General features: G+C 46.2%; 1 protein-coding gene across 1 annotated transcript in view; it reads left to right on the plus strand.

The window, feature by feature from the left end:
* The window catches only part of TENM4 (teneurin transmembrane protein 4), a 729276-nt gene that overhangs the window by 134503 nt on the left and 582372 nt on the right, over positions 1-12401 (plus strand). Inside the window, 1 exon segment of the mRNA XM_038568485.1 lies at positions 10886-10941. The gene's annotated coding sequence lies outside the window, so the exon portion shown is untranslated.

A 12401-nucleotide genomic window follows, 5' to 3' on the forward strand; every position in this document is an offset into this window, starting at 1 on the left:
GGTAACAAGACTGTTTCCTGTTCATGTTCTCATCCGGCTCTCACAGTAGCCTGCAGAAGTGGTTGCGATTGTTCCCATTTTACAGATAAGGAAACCAAGGCTGAGGGAAGGGAAATATGGTCCTGTGTAATGGGTTTGGAGAATGGTAACACATCCGCAGGATGGGCACAGCATGAGTGGGAGGCAGCAAGTGGCCTGTTTTAGAGTTTGGTATTAGCTCTCCCTTACTGGGTATCTGTGCAAGTCTCTGCCCCTTTGAGGGCTCCAGCTTCCTCTGTAAAGTCAGGTCACTACCCTAAATCAAGGGTTATTAATGTAAGCATGTGGATAGGAACAAAGTTAGCATTTCCCCCCATTGTAAATATAGAAGTCTCTGGGAATCTGTTACCAGGAGGAATCTGATATTTTTGTGTCCCATTATAGTTGTTGGAGATACCTCAAAATATCATTTACATTCATAACTACTTCAAGGTTATGAGAATTATTAGACCTGCCACTAGATTTGTTATAAATCTAGACTTTAAAAACAAATAAAAATTACCGTCTCACAAATGTATCATTTTAACATTTTGATAACCATGTTAATATAATTGGCTTTTGTTGTAATCCTATGTTTTGTTTTTTTTTAATGCCCTTTGGGAACATTTTTCTGAGAAAGGGTTTTAAAGTTCAAGAAACTACCAGCAGGGTCTGAGAGACAATAAAGGCTAAGATCCTTTTCCCAGAGGATCTCTAGGCCACTTGAACACCTGGGACTCTGGGATCCATGAGTATCAGGCCCAGACCTGCCTCCTACCTCTCCACCCAGCCCATTCTGTTTCCACACCTGTAGCAGCTTCAGAGGCCCCGTGCATCCTGGTTGACATGCAGTTATATCAAACAAACATCTCCCAGTTTCTTGGAGGCTGAAGATGTCAGAGTAGCCAATGGCCTGGAGCAGACTGGAGGAGAGGGGATGGGGGCTCTCTGGGCACCTGACCCCTGGTCCTGAAGCCTTCTGCACTGGGGAGTGCTGTGGTGCTTTGATCTCTGGGCCTGCCTACTCACGGCTTCTACCCTCTCCACTCTGGTTTTTCTCTGCAGATCCTTGTGTGAGAATCCAGATATGGAGGCCCTGAGTGCTTCTTGTTTGGCAGGGAAGGAAGCTGAGGTGCAAAAAAAGGCAAATGCTTGACCAAGGATTATGCAGTTGGTCAGGTTCTGAGGAGGGACAAGAATGTGTCTCGTCTAGTGCCCATTTCCTGGAACAGCATGCTTCAGTTACCAGGGGGTGCCTTTTCTTGTGAAGGTGAATCTTCAGTTCATTTTTCTTGCCCATTCCTGAGCATTTTTTTCTCCCTGCGACTTTGTCTTCTATTCTTCTTCCTTCCTTTCTACCTTGCTAGTCATTCTTTTTAATTAATTTTTTTTTTAACAGTTCAGGTTCTCTCCTAAGAGTTCAGCCTGGTCCCTTAGGGAGACACAGTGCTGTATTTTCAGACCCCTTCCACACATCAGAAGCGATAAATTAATTGGCTGATTCCTGAAATCTCCATGGCCATTGGCATTTACATTTCAGCTTTGACCTTGGAGACAGAGGAGAAAGGTCCAAGCTTATAGCCTCGTCATATTGATTATTCGTTTGTCAAATATTGCTTGAGCCTCTGTGTCAGGAGCCCCCTGGGCTGAACAGTGAGGGTAGATAGAGCAATGGACAAGATGACAGGCTCCCTGCCTACATGGGGCCAAGACAGACATTGAACAACTGGTTCAGTCATACTGAGTATGTATAACAAAGAAGAGCAGTGGATAATATGAGGAGCTGATGGACCAGGGTTAGGCAGCACAGGCCTTTCAAAGTATTTGCTTTGTAGGCTAAAACCCAGAAAATAGATGGAAATGAGCTGGGGAAGTTCTAGAAATTGGGACAGCATGTGCAAATGCCCTGAGGCAGGAAGAAATGTGTGTTGATGGAAGAAATAGAATCAGGAGAGAAGCAGATGGTGAGGTTAAAGGGACAGATAGGGCCCAGAGATGAGGATCTTATAAACCAGGATGAGGGTTTGAATGCATTTGAGGACAGCTGGAAGCCACAGAAGAAAGACATAATCAGAGGTACCTTTTAAGACCATGTTTTTTTGCAAAAGAATAATCCAAGAGGGTGACAGGTGACGTAGGGAAATTGTTAAGTCTTATGATAACAACCATGAGGAAAGGTGGTCTTTTGGACTGAGATGTCACCTGACTGCTAAGGACCAGGGAATGGGTTTGAGAGCTCCATGTGAGATGGGTAAAGTGACTCAGGAGCGGGAAATCATCAAGCCCAGAAAGGCTCCGCCTTCTTTCTGCCCCTCAAGTGTCTGTAGGGAGCAGAGACCATGACCTCCCCCTGGCAGGACAGGCAGCCACTGCTTGGCTGCTGTGACCCCCTTCATGCTTGGTTGCATCAGCCTGGCTCTTCATTGCTCAATGCCTGAAGTTGTCGGCAAAACTGAGCAGGTGTGGCCAGAAAGGTAGGGAAATAGCTGCCTATTGGCAGCTAAAGGGAAATGAAGACTCCGGTCTTTTGTACTGAGCCTCAACCTGGTAAACCTCACTTTTGTGCTCCCTGACTTTCCAGAGTTCATGACTCCAAATAATCCCCCAAATAAGCCCATAACTATGAACCATGAGAAATACAGGATCAAGAGCAGAGGTGACATTCAAAATATTTAACAACCTGACTGCATGTGCATAGGCTCATCAGAACAGGTCTCTGCCATCGTGCCCAGCAGAGGCCTGGGGGCCTTCCACTTGCCTTCTCTCAATTGTGGGGAGGCTTGACAGGTCCTTGGGAGGAGCTCAGGTCATGGTGGGAGGCATGTAATGGCTTGGGGGCAGTGATTACACAGTGACCAGTATGGACGCCTTTCCATTTTTTAATCACAGGCACAACTCTCCTGTACCTGCTGATCTAGACTGGGGGGTCATACTGGCTTCCTGGGGGGAAGTGCAGTTTGAGCTGAGATCTGAAAGACAAGGCCTGTGAAGATGGGAGTGGCGATAGAAGAAACAGCCTATGTAAATGCTCTGAAATGGGATGGACAGTGGGGTGTTTGAGAAGTAAAAGGGGCAGGGCTTTTGGTGAGAGGAAGCAGAGCTGCCAGCAGGAGCCAGGCTCTCTGGGCCTGGGAGCCAGGGAGGGCTCACATCTCCTACGTGCACGGGATACAGGGAGACTGGTTGGGGGACTACTGCAGCAGCTCGGGTGAGAGTTGACCATGGCTTGAACTAGGATAGCGGAGGCAGAGGTGGTGAGCAGGAGATTGATGTGAGGGTTAGAACCAGCAGGGGTCCATGATGGGTTAATATGGGGGTGTTGTGAAGGGGAGGGGTGTCAGGTAGGCTAGGTTTGTAATTTGAGATGCTGATGGAAAGTGGCGTTACTCACTGAGATGGGGACCAGCAGAAGAGGACCCTTGGGAGATAAAGGTTGACCTGTTGACATGTTAAGTTTGAGGATGGCAAGTAGATCCAAGCGCCCAAGCACAGGCTTCTGGTTCTTGCTCTGCTGCTCTGTGTAATTGGAGCAAATCATTTAGCCTTTCTGAGCCTCTATCTCCCCAGCTATAAAACTGAGGAAGTAAAACCTGCTTTATAGGGTTGTTGTAAAAGTTGTTATGAACATGGAGGGAAAACACCTCACATATTGTAAGCACACGGTGACCATAGGTGGTCATTGGTAGCAGTTGATTTTAATTAAACATATATGCTCAGGAATCTTATAATATCCTGCTACACTGAGGCACATCTGGTACATTTTGTTCTTTATGAGATAAAATTTGGAGTCCATGACACAGGTGGTGGTGGTGGTGGTGGTGATGGGGAGGAGTCTGTTTTTCTTGGCTGTTGGAAGCATATGAAGCGTCTGCCTTCATCATTTAGGGGCTGGTGTCGTGGAGAGGAAGGATCATTGAGCTTGGATTCTGATATGTGCGCCCTGTTCCTGCCTCTGCAGCCCGAGAGCAGGTTCTGTAATCGCTCTAAGCCTTAGTTTCTTTAGTTGTGAAATGGGGATGGTGATAATATATACCTCCCAGGATGATTGTAACATTCCAGCTGGGCCTCAGCCGGCCCCCTGGCCTCGCCTCTGCCTGCCTTTAGCCTCCTGTCACCTGCTCTTCATCTCCTGTGGGCCAGCCACAGAAGACATCACCGCTTTTTCCACACCCGGCTTCCCTCAGCCTGGGATGCCCTTTCCCACTCTGTCCATCAACTGTCTTCTTCGACTCCAGGGTCCAAGCAAGTGCTGCCTCTTCCACGAAGCTTTTCTGATGCTGCCAAGGAGAATCCACAGCTGTGTCTCTTTTGTCCCTGCAGCCCTGTCACTTGGCCCCCCTTGAACACCCAGCATTCTGCTTTGGGTTACAGCGCAGGCCTGCGTCCTTGACTATAATCCTCTTAGGCCTGTGACCTTGTCTGTTGCAATCTCACACTCCCCTCAAGTCTGAGCATGGGTCCACACAGAAAAATAATTTAACTGAGTGCAATTGAATGAATGTGATGCAGCAGGCACGGGCTGTGCAACGGCCCAGGGATTGGAAGGCCAGCGTGTGAGGCTATGCTGTCCCCGTGGAGTCAGGAAGGAACAGATTGTCTTGAAATGGATGGTTTTGCTGTTGAGGTCAGAAGGCTCCCTTCTCGGGGCAGCTCTGGAGCAGCCAGATCCCCAGCCTTTGGTAACTGGGCCGCTGCAGTTGGGCTGCTCTGGGGACCTGTGCAAGGCATGCCTACAGCCTCATGAATGAAGTTAGGGACCCTCCCCTTGGGCCTGGATCAGCCTGCTCTGTGGCTCTTCCTGGCCCTGTCTCATCCCCAGCCTCACCCCTCCCATCCATCCCCAGGGCAGCCAGAGTGCTTGATCTCAAGGACAGATCTGGCCCTATGATTGCCTGGCTTAAAAACCTTTGAGGAATGAGCCTGCTGCTAGAATCTGGCCCCTGAGGCCTTCTAGGAAGTGTCCTTCCTAGCACCTCTGTTTCCAGAGCTTTCACATTTCCTCCCGCTGCTTGTGCTTCTCAGAATAGGTCCACATTTCACACCCCTTGCTTGCTGTGGACCTTTTTGATTTGCAAACACTGTGCTCAGGACTATTGCTCGAAGCCTACCTTGCCTGGTCCCATCCCACTAAAACTGACCCCTTCCTGGCTGGGTCCCACTGAGATTACAGACTCCCCTCCCCCAGTGGTGACACTTGTGCCTTTTAGTGCAGGAAGCATGTTGAACTGACCATCTTTAGTAGTAGAAATGATAAAAGCAGTGAGTGCTGCCCAAGACTGACCAGCAGGCCCCTGCCAGGTGTTTGAGAAACACTAGTCCATAGAATACTCACAAGGTTGGCATAAGGATCTCTGTTTTGCAAATGAGGAAGCTGAAGCTCAGAGAGGTTAGATCACTTTATATGTGTCACTCAACTCATCTGAGTCTGGGTCAGCCCATGCCCCCTCTGAAAATCTTCTGGCCACCAACTCCAGTCTGGGTCTGACATGCAGAATAGGCAGCCAGAGATTGCTTGTTAAATGAAAGGGTGAGCATGAAGCTGCTGGGTGGAGGGATGTTTCAAGGAGAGCTGACTTCTAAAGGCTCCTTCACAGGGTTCCAGGGGCCTAGTTGAAAAGAAATGATCATCTCCTACATCTTGGATTCTTATTGGACTTTCCATGTTTTTAGGTAAATAATAAAACCATTATTATCTCTGGCACAACCCAGAAAACTAACTCAAAAGTTAGTGATCTAAACTAACTCATTCTGAGAGCCACTTGATGTCATGTATCGCTGGCGGAGGGCACCTGCAGATGAGGCAGCTATAGTGAGGCCACCCAGACGAGGACACAGCTGGTCTTGGGAAGGCCAGTTAACCTATCGGGATTTTACTCTTGAGCCTGCCAAGCCATGGTAGGCCGTTAGGTCATTAGGGCTGGGACTTGTGGCTCAAGTACAATTTTCTCATCCTAAATTGCTTCACATCTGAAGTGCTTCATTTTTGTGATCTCACACACTCACAAAATGAAATCTGAGGGAGTAAAAAAGAAGAAAATCTTTGACTCGGAAATATCCAGAAGAAAGCTAAAGTGAACGTGTTTTAGGGACCTAATCAGCAGCAGAAGTCCAGGTGGGGGCGGGGGAGGAGGGAAGAGCACCAAGAATGATGAAGTCGGAAATTGTAGGGTTCTTAGGGGGCAGTGCCTCCTCCCTCGGACAGCTGGTGCAATATGGCCAGCTTAGCTTGGGTCAACAGAGTTTTTTGAAATCAGCTCCCAAGTCTGAAGAAGCAATACACGGCACTCCTCAGAGTTGCTGGAACCTCGTGAGCAGGGACAGCAAGGACTGCCAGAAAGGAGGCACTGCCCTGTGCCTTCACCAGTCCTGCTTTGTGAGTCATCAGTGCCCCTTCCCCTGCAAGGTCCTGACTTGCTTAGGCCTTGAGTCCATCTGGATACAGTGGGAAGCCCAGTAGAGCTTCAGTCCTCCCCATGGGTGGGGCCTGGAAGCCCAGTACCCTTTTTCCAACCACAGAGTACCTGATGATGTGGTCCAGTAAACAGCCAGAGGAGCTCACTTAGTGTGGCGGTTTAGGGCTTATCTGAGGAGATGGTGTTTAAGCTAAGAGGCCTAAAGGATAAATTTGGATTAGCCAGCAAAAAGGAGAGCAAACAACTTTCCGGGCAGATGGAACAGCACACCCAGGGCCTGCACTGGGAAGAATGACCCATTTGAGGACCTCAAGAAAACCAATGTGACTAGTTACAGAGACTGAAGGGGAAATGGATGTATCGAGAGATCCAAGCAGCACAGAAACCGGGTCCTCGAAGCAGTCTTTTCAGGCACAAGTGCACACCCTGGACTTTGGATCTGATCTTTAATGGGATAGAGAGATGTTGTCAAGAGCTTTAGGCAGTGGAGATGATCTGATTTGCATTAAAAAAAATCCTTCTACTTTCTGGACAGTGAGAGAATTGGAGGAGAGGATATAGACACCAGACTATGGTGGAAATCCAGGTGAGAGGTGATGGTGGCTTGGTGAGGGTCATGGTGCTGAGGAGGGAGAAAAATGAACAGAGACAGATTTAAGTTCTATTTGGGAAATAGGACATATAGGACTTGGTGACTGGTGGGGAGAATGCACAGGGAGGTGTCAGGACAGGCCTCCAGATTTCTGGTGGGGCAACAGTACATGGTAGCGCCATTTACTGTGATAGAACTCGCTGGAAGAAAGCTAAAAATAATAGTCAAGGCAAAAGACCAATGGCAAACTCTATGCGCCAAGCAGGAAAGAGGCTAACACCCAACCAGGCAATGGGCAAAGGACTGTGAACATGCATTTCCTAAAAGAAGAATTGCAAATGGCCAAGAAGCAGAGAAACAGATGTTCAACTGATATCCAAAAATGCAGACTAAAATAACTAGGCTCCATTTAACTATCACATTGACAAAGATAAAAAAGCACGTTAATGTCTAAAACTGACAAGATGAGGAGTTGGCATGCCTCTGTGCTGCTGGTGGAAATTGAAAGTGATACAGTCTTTCATGGGGTGCAGTTACAAATTTCTTAAAAATGTCAAGTAGTTAGGTCATGATCTCAGGGTCCTGGGATTGAGCCCTACATCAGGCTCAACACTCCATGTGGAGTCTCTTTGGTATTCTCTCTCTCCCTCTGCCCTGCCCTTGCTCCCGTGCTTGCGCATGTGTACGCACTGGCATGTACACGCTTGCTCTCTCTCTAAATAAATAAATAAAATCTTTTAATTTTTTATTTTAATTTTTAAAAGATTTTATTTATTTAGGGGATCCCTGGGTGGCTCAGCGGTTGAGCGTCTGCCTTCTGCCTAGGGCGTGATCCTGGAGTCTTGGGATCCAGTCCCACATTGGGCTCCCTATGAGGAGCCTGCTTCTCCCTCTGCCTATGTCTCTGTCTCTCTCTGTGTGTCTCTCATGAATAAATAAATAAAATCCTCAAAAAAAAATTCAAGCAATGAAAGGGAGCCTGACTGGCTTAGTCAGTGGAGTGACTCTTGATGTTGGGGTCAAGAGTTCGAGCCTCACGTTGGGTGTAGAGATTGCTTAAAAATAAAATCCTTTTAAAAAATGTTAAGCAGTGGGGTACTTGGGTGGCTCAGTTGGTTAAGCGTCTGGCTCTTGAATTTGGGTCAGGTCATGATTTCAGGGTCCTGAGATGAGGCCTGCGTGGTGCTCTGCACTGTGTGTGGAGTCTGCTTGGGATTCTTTCCCTCTTCCTCTCCCTCCCTCTCTGACCCTCCACTTGCTCATTGTCTCTCTCTCTTTCTCTCTAAAATAAATAAATAGAATATTTTTAAAATGTTAAGTATACAACCTAAGTATACAACCAAGCAACCACACAGAGATATATGTACAAAAATATTAGAGTATTTTCACTTGTGAAAAAATAAAAACACCTACATGTACATTAGTAGGGATCAATTGTGCATTTATGTAACCATTTTCAAAAGATAAAAAAATGGTGTGTATAATAGGATCCCATTTTACAGTGTCTGGCTATGTGTGTGTATGTGAATGTGCATGGGGGTATGTAGGCAACAAAGTTTGGAAGGAAACCTGTCTAAAATCATATTGCTCGTGGTAGGTGAGTTCTTACTGTACTTAATGAATTTGAGTACACAGAAAAAAATAATACTTTAGAAGAAGAGAAAAAAGTAACTGCAGTTTAACAGAGACTTTAATTAAAGTGTCGCAGGAAGGGAACCCAAGCGAGGATGACTCATTCTGACTTGGGCTGGTGGGAGACTTCAAGGAAGAGGTGTTGGACCAAGAATGGAAAATCATTATTTTCCTGCATCTGCACAACTTTGTCACTTGTATTCATGAGAAAGGGGGGACTCTCCAGAAAGAAAATCTGAGCCTGTTCTGCAGACCATTGAGTCTGTTTGCTCTCTGGTCATAAAAAATCCGTACCAATTAATTTTAAACCAGATGACAGGAAACAAAAACTTAGAACTCTAGAAGCCTACAGCCAACCCCAGCTTCAATCAGTGCCCAGTACCGTCACTCTGCCACTTTCTCCCACTTCCCGTGACTCGTTTGGGATCTTATGCTCATTTGCAGCGGCAATGGCATTCCTGGATGTTATGTTATCAGCCCTCTCTGTTTCCTTGGTTACTATCTTGGATCTTTGAATAAAGAATCACTTGTACTTCACATTTTCTAAACTTGGTTTTAGAAATTCTGCAGCTTCTTACCAAAGTGCCCTTTTGGGAACTTAAATATGCATTGATACAATCTAGTCACTTTATGGAACAGCTGGCCATAAAGTGGCCACCTAACAGAACAGGATGACCCTGCCTTGACTTGGAAACAGAACTTAATTGGTGGCTTGATGCTACAGAGTTGCAAATTAGGGGTGTGAGGAGGGGGGCAGAAAGAAAACTGAAAATACAGAGCCCATGGTTGGAAGTGGGCAAATGGGGGTGCAAGTCCCAGTTCCTTTGGTCCCTGGAAATGTGGCCTCAGGCAACTTTCTTGACACTCAGTAACATCAGGTGCCTTTGATGTTTCAGCCTCAAAATAGGACAGACTTATTAGGTTCCAGCAAGGAACTCTAAACCATCCTTCCCAAGATAAAGTAGGAGCACCGCTGGGAAGTGCATGGTTGAGCAGTCTAAATGTCAAAGTTATATTAATGAGTATTAGAAAATATATAAAAACAATACTTCAAGCCTATGACCTCACAGATGTTTTTATATAAAATGGTCATGACTAAAAATTCCTTTAAGTTGTTAGCAACCATTTTGGTATTAGAGAATCCATCTGAGTTGAAAGATTGCCTTTCAGTGGGCCTTAGAGAGAAGGGGCAGAAATAAAGTGCAGCAGAAACTTAAAAAAAATCCATTAAAATAAAGTTAAGCAAAAAATGCAAATAAAGAAATAAATTTTGAAAAATTAGCAAACGGTAGTAGAGGTGAGACATCACTATTATGGCAAAAATTGGGCAAGTGGTTCCAACATGACTGCAGCGGGTCTTGGATGGATCATTGAACCTCCTTGAGTTGAAATTTTCTTGCCTGGAAGATCTCCCAGGTGGCTATGAGGCTCAGGAGGTAATATCCATAGATATTATCAGCTCAACAATATGGACTCATTTTCACATAATAGGGACTGAAATATATGTTTTCCTCACTTTTCCTTAGCTTCATGTCTTTCAGTTAAAAATGATTTCTGGGATGGGCCTTTCTGGTTTCCTTATTTTGCAGATGAGGTAACTGAACCCAGACTGGGGAAAGAGCAATCCAGGGCCCCTGCTGTCCCTGGGCCCTGGTGTGCACGGTACCTGCCAGAGACCTGACCAGGGCCCAAGACTCTTGGAAGCTGACAAAGCTGATGTCAGAGAAAAAAAAGTTAATAATGTGGGCAACAGTTGTGGCATAACACTGGGGGTCCAGGGTGGGGGCATTTCAGTATAGTACACCTCTGTGGTCCCCACTCTGCAAAATGGTGAACTCTGGCATTAGAAGAGAAAAATTGGAAAAATACCTTAAAATGTTGGGAGTGAGTATGTTGAGGTACTGACTTTTTTGTTTGCTCTATTTCTCTTCGTATTTCAGTGGTCCTTACATTTTACATTTATGAAAAATAAAAATAAGTGCCAAAATGATGGAAAGGCTGAATTTTCTGTACTGAGGGTTGAACACCATCAGCACCCTGCTTGACACATAACTATTAATTATCACACTTCACTTTTGAAATAATTCCCTTCCAGCCCCTGACCGTTAGCAATTTCCCCAGTTATACTGGATCATAAGCAGTTGGTAACTGATATGAGGTATGAAACGTCGGATGTATTTTAGTCCAGTGGTCTCAAGAGATTAATTGTGATCATCTTCTTGTTTTGCAGATGGAAAAACTGAGACTCCGAGAGGGCTAGTGATCTCCCAGACGATTGGCCAGTAGGTAAGTGATAATGCTGAAAGTGAGCTGGAAACAAGATATACTGCTAATCTCGGCAGCCAGAATTTCTGCCGGCTTATTGTCCCAGTCTTGTGACTTCTGATTTGTGCAATTCAAGACCAGAAATAAGATGAATTGGTTTGAAGCATTTGGGTATGATTTGCACTGTAGTTTCTGTTTGTTTTCACTGTTGAGTTGGAATGTTTAACAAGTGAGTTTGTGAGGGCTTCCTGGGCATTGCCTGCTCATGGTGGATCTTTCCTGGGGAATGATAGGGCTCATTAAAACCTGGCCCATGCTGTGTCTAGTTTGACATCACTGCCCCTTCCAGAGACCCAACAGTTCGGTGCATCTAGAACAGAGAGCCTGGGACTAGAGGGTGAGGGGACCTGGGCTTCAGTCCTGGCATCAGCTGTTCTGTGACCTTAAACAAGCCACTTAACTCACAAGTCTACTGATTCCTTCAAAACCATTTTCTCCCAGAATATTTAGTGCCAGCCCTCTGTGCCAGGCACTGAAGGTAAACAGAGAAATACAACCCAGGCTTTGCCCTGGAGGCACCCACAGCCCCATTTATGAGCCCCTCCATTTCCTCATTACTGTCTCATCATGAAAATCTCTAACATCTGCTTTGGAGTTTATGGTCTGTAGGGCATTTTGTGATCTTCCCCCCAATTCCAGAAGATGGAAAGAAGCTGTTACTGCCATTTTGCCAAGAAGAAAACCATGGCTTGGGGAGTTGTCAAGGCCATACAGCTAGTAAAGGGTTAGAGCTGACCTTGAAACCAGATCTGCTAACTCCAGAGCATTTGCTTCTGATAACAGCAAACTGCTTTACCTGCATCTACCTGATGATTTTAGCATTTGAACCCCGTACCCCTTAGCAGTGAGTAGAACACTGGGGAGAATAGCGCCAGGAGGGAGCCCATCCTGATGGAAGGATACTTTTCTGCAGGGAGTACTTTCTTGCATCTAACTGATTATTCCAGAAAGCAACACCTTCTCTGGCTGAGAGTGAAGGGAGCCTTGTGCTCTGGGTAAGTTAATAGCCAGAAAAAAATATGCCCCAGGCGGAGGCCCAGGGCTACCTCCTCCAGGTGGCCGGTACTCTGCCCATCAGAAAGAATCCTCCACAACCCAGAGGGGCACAGACCCCTTCCTCCTCAGTGACCCTCCTGAATGCTGTTACTTTCCACCAAAGCTTAATGATCCTGGTAGCTTCAGCTTTTGCAGAGTTGCCTGGCCTCAGGCAAGACGTGGAGAGTGATATGGATTAGAGGCTGTGCTGTTTGTTTGCGGGGATGACAACTTGAGCATGAAGCTCTTGGGCTCCCTCAAAGTCTGCAATTTCAAAGGGTGTGTGAACAACCTCAGGGATCAGGCCTGGTTTTCCTGCTTTACAGTATGCGTGTGTGTTGTGAATTGTGGCTGTCCTTGACGAAGAGGTACTGACGTGTGTGATA

This window comes from Canis lupus, chromosome 21 (assembly GCF_011100685.1).
Source record: "Canis lupus familiaris isolate Mischka breed German Shepherd chromosome 21, alternate assembly UU_Cfam_GSD_1.0, whole genome shotgun sequence".
Taxonomy (NCBI): Eukaryota; Metazoa; Chordata; class Mammalia; order Carnivora; family Canidae; genus Canis; species Canis lupus.